This window comes from Equus asinus, chromosome 8 (genome assembly GCF_041296235.1).
Source record: "Equus asinus isolate D_3611 breed Donkey chromosome 8, EquAss-T2T_v2, whole genome shotgun sequence".
Taxonomy (NCBI): domain Eukaryota; kingdom Metazoa; phylum Chordata; class Mammalia; order Perissodactyla; family Equidae; genus Equus; species Equus asinus.
The window spans coordinates 34853538-34867069 of record NC_091797.1 but is presented as its reverse complement, the minus strand read 5'-3'; the positions used below and the strand labels follow the sequence as shown (position 1 = coordinate 34867069).

The 13532-nt window shown below is 39.9% G+C and overlaps 1 long non-coding RNA gene across 1 annotated transcript; it reads left to right on the top strand.

Moving 5' to 3' along the window:
* The first annotated feature begins 12626 nt into the window (after window positions 1-12626).
* LOC139045981 (uncharacterized) lies at window positions 12627-13291 on the top strand. Its single transcript, XR_011505523.1, has 3 exons — window positions 12627-12765; window positions 12969-13046; window positions 13183-13291. It is a non-coding gene; the product is annotated as an uncharacterized lncRNA (long non-coding RNA).
* Window positions 13292-13532: the final 241 nt, after the last annotated feature.

Genomic DNA, 13532 nt, shown 5'->3' with positions numbered 1-13532 from the left:
TGGGCCTGGACCTATACCACTTGTCAGTGGCCATGCTGTGGCAGATACCCACATGCAAAATAGAGGAAGATTGGAACAGATGTTAGCTCAGGTCCAATCTTCCTCAGGAAAAAAAACCCAAAACACAAGAACCACAAACCAAATTAAAAGACAAATTACAAATATGTGTAACATATCATAGATAAATAGCTTATCTCCCTACCACAGTTCTTAAAAACCCAGAAGACACACACACACACCAAAAAAAAGGAAACTGAGCAAAAGAGATCAATGGAGAGTTCACAGAAGAGGCAAAGCAAATGGCCTTTGTTTATATGAAAACATGCTTAATTGCATTCATAATAAAATAAAATTAAAGCTACACTGGGATAAATTTCTCATCAATCAGATTGAAAAAAGTGCCAAAAGTTGTCAAAACAGCCTGTTAGTAAGGCTGCAGAGAAACAGGTTCACTATTAAACTGCTGATGAGAGGACAAAATGTTTACTAAAATCCCTCTGGGGTAGAATTTAGCACCATCTAACAAAATTACCTCTATATTTACCCTTTGACTCAGAAATTCCAGTTCTAATAATCTATTCTCCATTTGCATTTCCACAAATGTGAAACATACGCATGAGAGTATTCATTTTGACATTATTTGTCATAACAAAACATTGGAAATGACACTCTCTCCATCAGTAGGAGACTGTTTGAATAAACTATGGTGCATCTGAATAAACAATGGAATGCTACACAGCTATAAAAGGAATGAATAACATCTGTATATGTATACTAATATGGAGTAATCCTCAGCATATATGGTTAAATGACAAAAGCAAGGTGAAAAGATATATCTATACAATGCTACTCTTTGTGTAAGAAAGGGGACTAAGAATATTCATGCATGTGTGTTTATTTTTGTAAAAAGAAACTGTGGAGGAATAAAACAGAAACCAATAATAATGGTTACTTAAAGGGGGGAGAAAGAAATGGATGGGGAGGATAGGATAAAAAACTTGTCTCAGTGCATCTTTTTTAATCTCATTTTTACCTTTGGAACATTGTAAATATTTTACATATTAAAAATGAAATTAATTTAAAAAGAAAAAATCAAAGTCTAAAATTGAAAACTAAAGCAAATGAACACGTTTATTTAGCAAATTTTAAGGTAACTATTAGAGAAAATAATCATCTCAGGTGACTTCTGAATTCAGTACTTTGTACATCCTTCATGGTAACTATTCTAAAGACTAAAAGAAAAGCAAATAAATACTAAATTTCATTCATTAATTTTATTGTTAGTAGTAGTAAATATTGCAATTTTGAAACTATTTTATGTATATTTTAGGATGAAGCAAATAGGTCAATATGTCAGGGTTATTATGAACCAATATTTTTAATTATCCTGATAAAAGATATAAAATTCAAAATCAAGAAGTTAAGGGAGGAAACTAGAATTAAAATTGATTTGGAAATATCAATATGAATTCAAGATTTTTCTAAACACTGAAAATGTCTTAAAGCAGTGATACCTCCAGAGCAGTGAGCTCTCTCGGCACCTAAGCAGTGCTTTCTATACTGTTCCTCACCAAAAGAACCAGTGCTCCCTGGAGAAATGGCTGATTCCATGTCAGGAGCTTGGGAAAGTAAAAACTGAGCCTGGGACATCTTGTTGGGCCAAAAGCAAGAATAGTGCTCACAGACAACTTTGAGGGTATGTCAAAAGGACAACTAGATTCAGCTTAAAAGGGCTCCCACTGGACACATTCAGTACAGTTTGAGCAAAAAAAGAATAATGACTGTAATTGATTGTAAAATACTGAATGGATACAAACCCAGATCTATAGTTTAAAAAAAGAAAAAGATTAATTTTCTACCTTTGTAGATTAATATTATACCACCACCTTACACTGAAAATTGGTAATTAAGGGGAAATAAGCATTTACCATGCCTTTCTAGAAGGAAACCTAGTTTCCCAGTTAACTCTCCAGGTAACTACCTCCTAATAAATGTAGGAACGAGAGAAGTAGAAAAGCACCTTTTTGTAACCCCTGATGAGATAACTCATTCAGGCAAGGATCACTATGGATGCCAATTATTAGGTGAAAGGTTATTTTTAGAATATTCACACAGTGTCAAAGAACCATGCAGATGACTTACTAATTGCAAAGGGTAAACTGTACCTTTAGGGAACAGATCTGACAGTGTCCATCTGAATCAAGTGAGTATCTTTAGCTTCACTAGCTATGGGATGACCTCATACTATATGCCTTCTGATGTAAAGCAATGTGAAGTATATGGCATTTTTGAAGCATTAGTTCCAAAATTGGGTAACTAGAATCTAATTTTAAAAGTTGCAAAAATGCCGCCCCCACCCCACAACCAGCTCAGCAGTTAGCCAGAGCGCACACAGACAGAAAAGCAGCCAGAGGCTAGGGGGACCACATGGGTGAAAGAAAGCACCCTCCCCCCTCAGCAGGGCACACCAGCTCAACAGTCTGCCAAAGAGCACACAGACTGAAAAGTAGTCAGCGGCTGGACTTAGGAGCGATCAATGGCAGGCTCAGAATACACAGCTCCTGACTCCCACCCAGTGGCAGCAGGTGGAAGCTGTGAACAAATACTATCACCATGCAGAGGCAGAAATCTACCCCTTCAAGCAGGATGAAAAAAAATATATTAAATCTCCAGATGAGAAAGAAAACAACAAGTATACAGAAATCAATCCTGAAGGCACAGAAATTTATAATCTAAATGACAGAGAATTCAAAATAGCTATCATAAAAAAAATAACTCAATGAGTTACAAGAAAATAAAGACAGTTCAAGGAAAACAGGAACTTCTTCACAAAACAGATTGAAACTATAAAGAAGAACCAATCAGAACTGTTGGAGATGAAAAATACAACAAATGAGATAAAGAAAAATCTGGACTCCCTAAACAATGAAGCTGATATTATGGAGGACCAAATTAGCAATTTAGAGGACAGAAATCTAGGAACACTTCAGATGGATGAGGAGAGAGAACTAAGATTAAAAAGAAATGAAGAAATTCACCAAGAAATGTCCAACTCAATTAGGAAATGCAACATAAGGATAATAGGTATTCTAGAGGGAGAAGACCAGAAAGCTTGTTCAAGGAAATAATAGCTGAGAACTTCCCAAACCTGGAGAAGGAGCTGGAAATACAAGTGAAAGAGGTCAATAGATTTCCCAACTATATCAACGTAAGAGACCTCCTCCAAGGTATATGGTAGTAAAGCTGGCAAAAGTCAGTGATAAAGAAAAAATATTAAGGGAAGCAAAGCAGACGAAAACAGCTTAAAAATGAACCCCTATCTGACTTTCAGGGGACTTCTCAGCAGAAACATAGCTAGGAGAGAATGGAATAATAATATGTTCAAAATTCTGAAAGACAAAAACTTTCAGCCAAGAATATTCTATCCAGTGAAAATATCCTTCAGATATGATGGAGAAATAAAAACGTTCCCAGATAAAGAAAAGCTAAGGGAGTTCATTGCCACAAGAGTGAAGGGGTAGAAGATGATACTCCAAGCTAATGGCAAACAAAGGAAAGCAAGTGTTGCCATACTCATATCAGACAAAGTAGACTTCAAGGTAAAACAGGTAAAAAGAGACAAAGACATAACACATAAATATTTATGCACCCAACGCAGGAGCCCCAAAGTACATAAAGCAACCATTAACAAACCTAAAAGGAGATATTAATAACAACACAATAATATTAGAGGACCTCAACACCTCACTTACATCAATGGATAGATCTTCCAAACAAAAATCAACAAGGAAATAATGGAATTAAACAAAAAACTAGACCAGACAGACTTTATAGCTATAAAAAGAAGACTCTATCCAAAAACAGCAGAATATATATTGTTCTCAAGTGTGCATGGAACACTCACAAGAATAGATCATATGGTGGGAAACAAGGTAAGCCTCAACAAGATTAAGAAGATTGAAATCGGGGGCAGCCCTGTGGCCGAGTGGTTAAGTTCACGTGCTCAGCTTTGGCAGCCCAGGGTTTCGCCAGTTCGAATCCTGAACACCGACATGGCACTGCTCATCAAGCCATGCTGAGGCAGCATCCCACATGCCACAACTGGAAGGACCCACAACTAAAAATACACAACTATGTATCGGGGGGCTTTGGGGAGAAAAAAGGAAAAATAAAATATTTACAAAAAGAAGACAAATCATATCTACCATCTTTTCTGACCATAATGCTATGAAATTAGAAATCAACTACAAAAAAAAAAAAAAGCTGTTAAAGGGACAAAGATGTGGAAACTAAATAACATGCTACTGAACAACCAATGGAGAAATTAAAGGAGAAATAAAAAAATATCTGGAGACAAATGAAAATGAAAACACACCATACCAACTCATATGGGATATGGCAAAAGCCATCATAAGAGGGAAATTTGTAGCAATACAGGCTCACGTTAACAAAGAAGAAAAATCTCAAATAAGTAATCTTAAACTACATCTTAAACTACTACTTAAACAGAACTAGAAAAAGAAGAACAAAGATCAAACTCAGCAGAAGGAGGGAAATAAAAATTAGAGCAGAAATGAATGAAATTGAAACAAAAAAGATGATAGAAAGGGTCAATGAAACAAAGAGCTAACTCTTTGAGAAGATAAACCAACTGACAAACTCTTAGGCAGACTCACTAAGAAAAAAAGAGAGAAGGCTCAAATAAATAAAATTAGAGGGGCCAGCCCCGTGGCCGAGTGATTAGGTTCGCGGGCTCCGCTTTGGCTGCCTGGGGTTTCGCTGGTTCGGATCTTGGACTCGGATGTGGCACTGCTCATCAGGCCATGCTGAGGCGGCGTCCCACATGCCACAACTAGGAGGACCCACAACTAAAATATACAACTATGTACCAGGGGGTTTTGGGGAGAAAAAGGAAAAATAAAATCTTTAAAATTAGAAATGAAAGAGGAGAAATTAGAATGGATGCCACAGAAATACAAAAGATTATGAGAGAATACTATGAAAAACTGTATGCCAACAAATTGGACAGTCTAGAAGAAATGGATAAATTCTTAGACTCTTACAATCTCCCAAAACTGAATTAGGAAGAAATAGAGGGGCCGGCCGGGTGGCACAGTGCTTAAGTGCGCACATTCCGCTTCGGAGGCCCAGGGTTCACCGGTTCGGATCCCAGGTGCGGACATGGCACCGCTTGGCAAGCCATGCTGTGGTGGGCATCCCACGTATAAAGTAGAGGAAGATGGGCATGGATGTTAGCTCGGGGCCAGTCTTCCTCAGCAAAAAGAGGAGGATTGTCAGCAGTTAGCTCAGGGCTAATCTTCCCCCCCAAAAAAAAGAAGAAGAAGAAGAAATAGAAAATCTGAATAGACCAATCACAAGTAAAGAGATTGAAACAGCAATCAAAAACCTCCCCCCAAATAAAAGTCCAGGACCAGATGGCTTCTCTGGAGAATTCTACCAAACATTCAAAGAAGATTTATTACCTGTCCTTCTCAAACTATTCCAAAACAATTGAAGAAGATGGAGCACTTCCTAATACATTCTACGAGGCCAACACCATCCTGATACCAAAGTCAGACAAGGACAACACAAAGAAGGAAAATTACAGGCCAATATCACTGATGAACATAGATGCAAAAATTCTCAACAAAATATTGGCAAACCAAATACAGCAATACACCATGAGCAAGGGGGACTTATATCAGGGACACAGAGATGGTTCAACATCCAGAATCAATCATTGTGATATACCACGTTAACAAAAGAAGGAATAAAAACCACATGATCACCTGAATAGATGCAGAGAAAGCATAAGATCCAACATCTGTTTATGATAAAAACTCTCAATAAAATGGGTATAGAAGAAGGTACTTCAACATAATGAAGGCCATATATGACAAATCCACAGCCAACATCATACTCAATGGGGAAAAACTGAAAGCCATCCCTCTGAGAACAGGAACAAGACAAGGAGACAAGGGTGCCCACTCATACCACTCTTGTTCAACATAGCACTGGAAGTTTTGGCCAGAAGAATTAGGCAAGAAAAAGAAATAAAAGAAATCCAAATAGGCAATGAAGAAGTGAAACTCTCACTGTTTGCAGACGACCCGATTTTATATATAGAAAACCCTGAAGAAATCATCAGAAAACTATTAGAAATAATCAACAACTACAGCAAAGTTGCAGGGTACAAAATCAATTTACAAAAATCAGTTGCATTTCTATACTCCAATAATGAACTAACAGAAAGAGAACTCAAGGATACAATTCCATTTAAAATTGCAACAAAAAGAATAAAATATCTAGGGGCTGGCCCCGTGGCCGAGTGGTTAAGTTTGTGCACTCTGCTGCAGGCGGCCCAGTGTTTCTTTGGTTCGAATCCTGGGCGCAGACATGGCACTACTCATCAAACCACGCTGAGGCAGCATCCCACATGCCACAACTAGAAAGACGCACAACGAAGAATATACAACTATGTACCGGAGGGCTTTGGGGAGAAAAAGGAAAAAATAAAATAAAAATAAATAAAAATAAAATACCTAGGAATAAATCTAACCAAGGAGGTGACAGACCCATACAAAAAAAAACTATAAGACATTACTGAAATAAACTGATAATGACATAAAGAAATGGAAAGATATTCCACGCACATGGATTGGAAGAATAAACATAGTTAAAATGTCCATACTACCTAAAGCAATCTACAGCTTAAATGCAATACCACTCAGAATCCCAATGACATTCTTCACTGAAGTGGAACAAAGAATCCTAAAATTCATATGAGGCAACAAAAGACTCCAAATAGCTAAAGAAATCTTGAAAAAAAGAACAAAGCTGGAGGCATCACAATTCCTGACTTCAAAATATACTATAAAGCTATAGTAATCAAAACAGCATGGTACTGGTACAAACACAGGCACACAGGTCAATGGAACAGAACTGAAAGCCCAGAAATAAAAACACGCATCTACAGACAGCTAATCTTCAACAAAGGAGCTAAGAACATACAATGGAGAAAGGAAAGTCTTCTTAATAAATTGTGCCAGGAAAACAGGACAGCCACGTGCAAGAGAATGAAAGTAGACCATTATCTTACACCATACATAAAAATTAACTCAAAATGGATCAAAGACTTGAAAGTAAGAACTGAAACCATAAAACTTCCAGAATAAAATATAGGCAGTACACTCTTTGACATAGGTCTTAAAAGAATCTTTTTGAATACCATGTCTACTCGGACAAGGGAAACAAAAGAAAAAATAAACAAGTGGGACTTAATCAGACTAAAGAGCTTCTGCAAGGCAAAAAGACAACCCACCAACTGGGAGAAAATATTTGCAAATCATATATCTGACAAGGAGTTAATCTCCATAATATATACAGAACTCACACAACTGAACAACAAAAAAAGCAAACAACCTGATCAAAAAGTGGGCAGAAGATATGAACAGACATTTGCCCAAAGAAGATATGCAGATGGCCAATAGGCACATGAAAAGATGTTCAACATCACGAATCATCAGGGAAATGCAAATCAAAACTACACTTAGGTATCACCTTACACCCATTAGAATGGCTATAATCACCAAGGCAAAAAATAATGAATGTTGGAGAGGTTGTGGAGAAAAGGAAACCCTCATACACTGCTGGTGGGAATGCAAACTGGTGCAGTCATTGTGGAAAACAGTTTGGAGATTTCTTAAAAAATTAAAAATAGAAATACCATATGACTCATCTATCCCACTCCTGGGTATTTATCCAAAGAACTTGAAATCAACAATGCAAAGAGACTTATTCACCCATATGTTCATTGCAGCACTATTCACAATAGCCAAGACATGGAAGCAACCCAGGGGTGCATCAACTGATGATTGGATAAAGAAGAGGTGGTATATACGTACAATGGAATACTACTCAGCCATAAAAAAAGACAAAATTGTCCCATTCGCAGCAACGTGGATGGAACTTGAGGGTATTATGTTAAGTGAAATAAGCCAGATGGAGAAAGACAAACACCATATTATTTCACTCATATGTGGGAGATAAAACACACAGACAAAAAGAACAGTTTAGTGGTTACCAGGGGAAAGGGGGTTGGATGCAGGCACAAGGGGTTAAGGGGCACATTTATATGGCGACTGACAAATAACAATGTACAACTGAAATTTCACAATGTTATAAACTATTATGACCTCGATAAATAAATAAATATAAGTCATGGGGGTGTAACGTACAGCATGGTCACTATAGTTAATAATTCTGTACTGCATATGAAAGTCGCTAGGAAAGTAGATCTTAAAAGTTCTCATCACAAGAAAAAAAATTCTGTAATTATGTATGGTGATGGACGTTAATTAGACTTATTGTGGTGATTATTTTGTGATATATACAAATATTGAATTATACTTATGTCAGTTATACCTCAATTAAAAAAAGAACAAGATTTGAAACTCAAAACACACAAGCTTTTGGAAAATACTTGTTCAACTTTTTCAATTTGTATAAAGAGTTTTTGTAAGTTACAAAAAAAAATTTAGGTTTTTGTTTTCGTACACCATTGATTTCAAGACTACTTTTTAAAAGCAAATAGTATGGTGAAATATCAAAAAAAAATTGAAAAGAACAAAATACAGGGAGATAGAGGAACAAGTTAAACAACACCACAGAAACAACAAGACAAACCCAGAATGTAGAACATTCTGTAAGACAACTGGCCTAGTCTCTTCAAAGAGTCAGTTCCATGCAGAAAAAAAGACTGGATTGTTCTGGATTAAAAAGAAAAGGGGAGCGAGGAGGACACAGCTACAAAGCAATGTGTGGAGCTTCACTGGATCCTGTTGAGTTTTTTTAAACGCTATAAAAAAAAATTTAAATTGGGAAAGCTTGAATATGGACTAATGTTAGATGATGTTAGGAATTATTGACTCATTAGATGTGATATTTCTATCGCAGTTGTGTAAAATATATACTGAAGATTTGGGGATGAATTGTCCTGATGTCTGCGACTTGCTTTCAAATGGTTCAGGGAAAAAAAGAAGAGAGAAGTAGACAGATAAATGGGTGGATAGATAAGATGGACACTAGCAAAGCAAATATTTCAAAATGTTGGGATTTGTTGAACATTTCTGTTCCGTGTTTCGGTGTTTATTGTCCTTTTTTTCCCCAGTTTTTCTGTGTGTTAGACAATTTTCAAAAAAAAGTTGGAAAGAATTTCCACATTGTTCTGATTTTTACATAGTAACAGAAGACATTCCAGGCTGCAGCATATTAATATTATTTCTTCTTTGTTCTCCTGAGAAATAAAAAGATTCTATTTATGATACCTCCAAAGGCACATTAAGAAACATATCCAAACTTGGCTGTCTCTTTATTCAAGTCTGGCTTTAATACTGTATTTAAAATTCTTAAATGTGTAAATATTAAAACACTGCAACTTACTGCTGACACAAAAGTGGCTATGTACTCGCAACAAAATCAAAGTAGAAGTTAAACTAGTTAGAAGCAGTAGCAACTCCGTCTAATTATAAGATCATTTAAACGGGCAATTTTAAAGAATGCTTCGTAACGGTGCAAAGCTGCCTCTCAGCCTGCAGTGACGCTGCCAGGCCAGCAGGCGGCGCTGCAACGCATCTCAGGTGCAGCGAAAAGCTCATTCACCGATGGCTGTTGCCAACTCTGAACTTGAATTTTCATATTAGAATTCATTCTATTAATTATTTTAACTGCTTTTTGCAGTTACTCTTAAACTGCTTACTAATTGGTACAGAAGTGTTTGAACAACTGGTTGAGCCGTAGCAGTGCAAACCGGCTGAACGTCAGCGCTGTTTCCTCCCCTTACGACAGAAGCCAACCCGGCTCCCGCCCGAGAGAGTAATCTCTGCACGGGGAATCTCAGCGCCACCCCGCCTACTGTCCAGAGCTTGTTTATCCTAATCTCCACCTTCCTGCATTTTCAACCTTTCCTCCTCCACTCGATCCTTCCTCCAAACATCATGTGAAAAAGCTCAAAACTTGAAAAAGTGCCTCAAGTCCATATATTCTGCTCCCTCTGTTTTTCTCTTGCAAACACAACCGAACTTCTTGAAAATTATATCCTTTCCTCCACTACTTCCACTTCTTTCCTCCAAAGTATTCCTCAGTCCCCGACATGCGGGGCTTCTGATCTCACCTGTCCGATACAACTGCTCCCACCAAGATCACCAAGGCTCCTTGTTGCCAAATCCAGTGGGCACTCTTCATTCTTCATGCCATCTTCATACCATCACTGGGCGGCAGCAGGCCACACTGCGCCCGTCCTTCCTTCTGCCCTTGGCTTTCACCACACCACACTTTCCTAGGTTTTATCCTGTCCGCTGGTTCCTCTTGTCCTGCCCTCCCTTTGGTATGTTCACTTTCTTCCTCAGCCCTCTTCTCTTCTCAGCTACACACTTTCCATGGACGATCTGAATTACCCTCCTCCCACCTATATGTCGAGGACGCCCAGATCTCTGTCTGCAGCCACAACCTCTCTTCCCCGAAGTTCCACTTGCATAAACCCTGTCTCAGGAAATGGCTCCAACCCACTTCAACTTCTTTAAAGTTGCCAAGTCAGAAACTCGATGTGTCCCTCTCCCCACTGCCCCCCACAGCAAAACAATCCCCACACCCTGTCAACTCTACCTCCTAAGCATCCCATAAAACTATTTCTCTGGGCTGGCCCCGTGGCCAAGTGGTTCAGTTCACACGCTCTGCTTTGGTGGCCCAGGGTTTCACCAGTTCGAATCCTGGGCACGGACCTAGCACTGCTCATCAGGCCAGGCTGAGGTGGCGTCACCCGTACCACAACTAGAAGGACCCACAACTAAAATATATACAACTATGTACTGGGGGGCTTTGGGGAAAAGAAAGAAAAATAAAATCTTAAAAAAAAAAATATTTCTCTTCTTCCATCTGCCACTACCTTAATTCTGGTGTCCATTCTCTTCCCCTGGGATCGTTGAAAAAGTTTCTGATCTCTCCCCTTTCCAAACCGGTCTCCACACTGCAACCAGCATGGTCTTTCTAAGGCACAAATCTCATAGTCTTAGGCCTTAAGTTCGTCAGTGTTCCTCTGGATAAGGCGTGCATCTTTAGCATGGCTGAGCCCACCTCTCCAGCTTCACCCTTCCTCACTCCTCTCTTGCACCCTCTGCCCCAGCCATGCTGAACAATTCCAGTCTTCCAAAGTTGTCATGTGCTTCCCTGACCTTTGCTGTCCCCTCTGGAACGCTCTTCCCCTCTCACTGCCTGGCTAACTCCCGTTCAGTCTTCGGGCCTCAGCTTGAAGGTCTGTTCCTCCAGGAAGCTTCCTCTGACTCACCAAGCCTGGCTTAGTTGCCCCTGTCAACTGTTCCCATAGCAACTCTTTACTACATACTAGTAAATTTTTTTGGTCTTAAATAACTTGCTACACAAACACAGCTTCCAGCCCTGTCCTCACTCCTTCCTGGTCAGCACCCCAAGGCCCCTCCTATATGGAGCCACCACTATCCTATGGGACCCTTTACTACCCTTCTCACAACACTTATCACACTTTTTTGGTAATTATCTATTTAATTGTTTCCATTCGCCAATAAATTTTGAGCTCCACAAATGACTATTTCTATATCGCTTACGATGTGGCAGTGACAGGCAGATAGTAATTGCTCAACAAATGTCTGGTGGGTGAATGAATGAATGAATCCTTGGGGCGACTATAGTTCTATCCAGCTGACTTACAACAGCTCAGTGGTTAGATGTAAACTAATTCTTTTATAATTTACATAGTGCTATAGAATTGTACTATTAGATTATTATTAGTGTCTGGCTGTTCTACTCCTTGAGGTAGGGTCTATGCTTTATTCAATGTTTTGGCCCAGAATTCAGCATGTCTGACACATACTGTTTTCAAACAATTTTTGTTGATTGTATCAATGATTATAAGCAATGAAGAAACAGAGGCCCACATCATTGAACTTCTCTGGACCAGACACAGCTACCTTAAGAAGCAGGACTAGAAGTAAGTCTGGAAAAAGGGAAGCTTGGAAGGAAGTGGGTTCCATGTCTAAATGAAATTTCAGCATGAATGAGAGAAGCACTGCTTTCTCTCCAAGAGACCGGCCAGAAGCTGTGGGAACTGCCAGAGCCCAACCTCCATGGTCAAGTATCCCCACCGTGGACGTGACCCAGGCGGGAGGGGTGTGAGGACTGGGGTTCCAGGCATCTCAGCATGGAGGGGAGCTTCTAGGCAGCTCCAACCCCAGCCTCAGGCACTGGTGTTGGGTATTATTTACCCTCCTCCTCCCGGTCTGTTTGTTGCTAAGATAGTTCTTCCCTCAGGGATACTTTCCGCAGACCCATCAGTCACTGACGGGCCTGGGAAAAATCACTTACAGTCTAGCCCTTGGGGATGTTACAGTTGCCTCCTTCCAGGTCGGCAGCATAAAAATCCCCCCTCCTCAACTCAGGTCTCAACTCCTCATCCCCACCCCCCACCCTCCCAAATACCCCTGGTGAGACTCATGTGACAGCATAAGGTACAGGGAAGAGAAGCAGCACAGAGGAGGAAGTGGGGTACAAAGAGCATTCTGATTTTTCTTCTTTTTCTCTGCTTTTTGACATGACTCCAATGTCCCCGCCCCACCTCCAGCAGCAGAGTCCCCTGACCTTCCCTGAACATCAGGAACCCTCAGAGGCAGCCGAGCTGGGGCCTTTCTTCCATCAGAACACCCAGCCCGAGGCTAAGGAGCCCAAGGTGGGAGACAGGTGGGTTTTTCTCTCAACTGGGACTTTTTCTCGCTTACACCACATTTTGGGCAACCTTTTAGCACATTTACCTGCTGGTAGTATTTAAACTTTGCACTGGAGTGCAAACTCCAGGACTTGTGTTATCACTGGGACCAATGGAGGAGGTTGCTTGAGGGAACGTGGTCCAGACACCTCAGCTTCTTTTGCTCCTGGGTTGACAGGGTCACTGCCGGCATCACAGAAACGCCCAGAGACCCAGAAGCTGAATAGGATGCTTTACAGTGAAGACAAGGAATCTGGTACGCCGTCTTCTCCTCACCCTGACATCTAATGGTCAACCTGTCAAACACTTTTTGCTACCACCCAACCCAGAGAACACTGTGGCAGCCAATAAATCAAAACTCATTCTGCCTTTTCTCCAAAAATTAAACCCAGGAGTCCAGCTGATTGCCGAACAAGGGAGAAAGACAGCAGGATGAAGATGCCCTGACTCACAAGAGAGCTGATCTCTACTGACATGCAGATGACACCAGCTCACCTCGGCTCCATCCCAAACCAGGGTAAACGGGATTCAGGAAGCTGGTTCTGTGCCATCCCTATGAATCTCACACACTTCAGTGTGTACGGGCTTTGAAATAATCAAACTTAACGCTGTACTTAAAGGACTGTTCTGCTCAAATCATAAACGTGCACGCTACTTGTCTGTCAGCAATTAAGACTCTACTCATATAGGTTGAATCAACATTCTCACAAGCGTTTAGTCTTAACTAAAAATTCCTATGCAC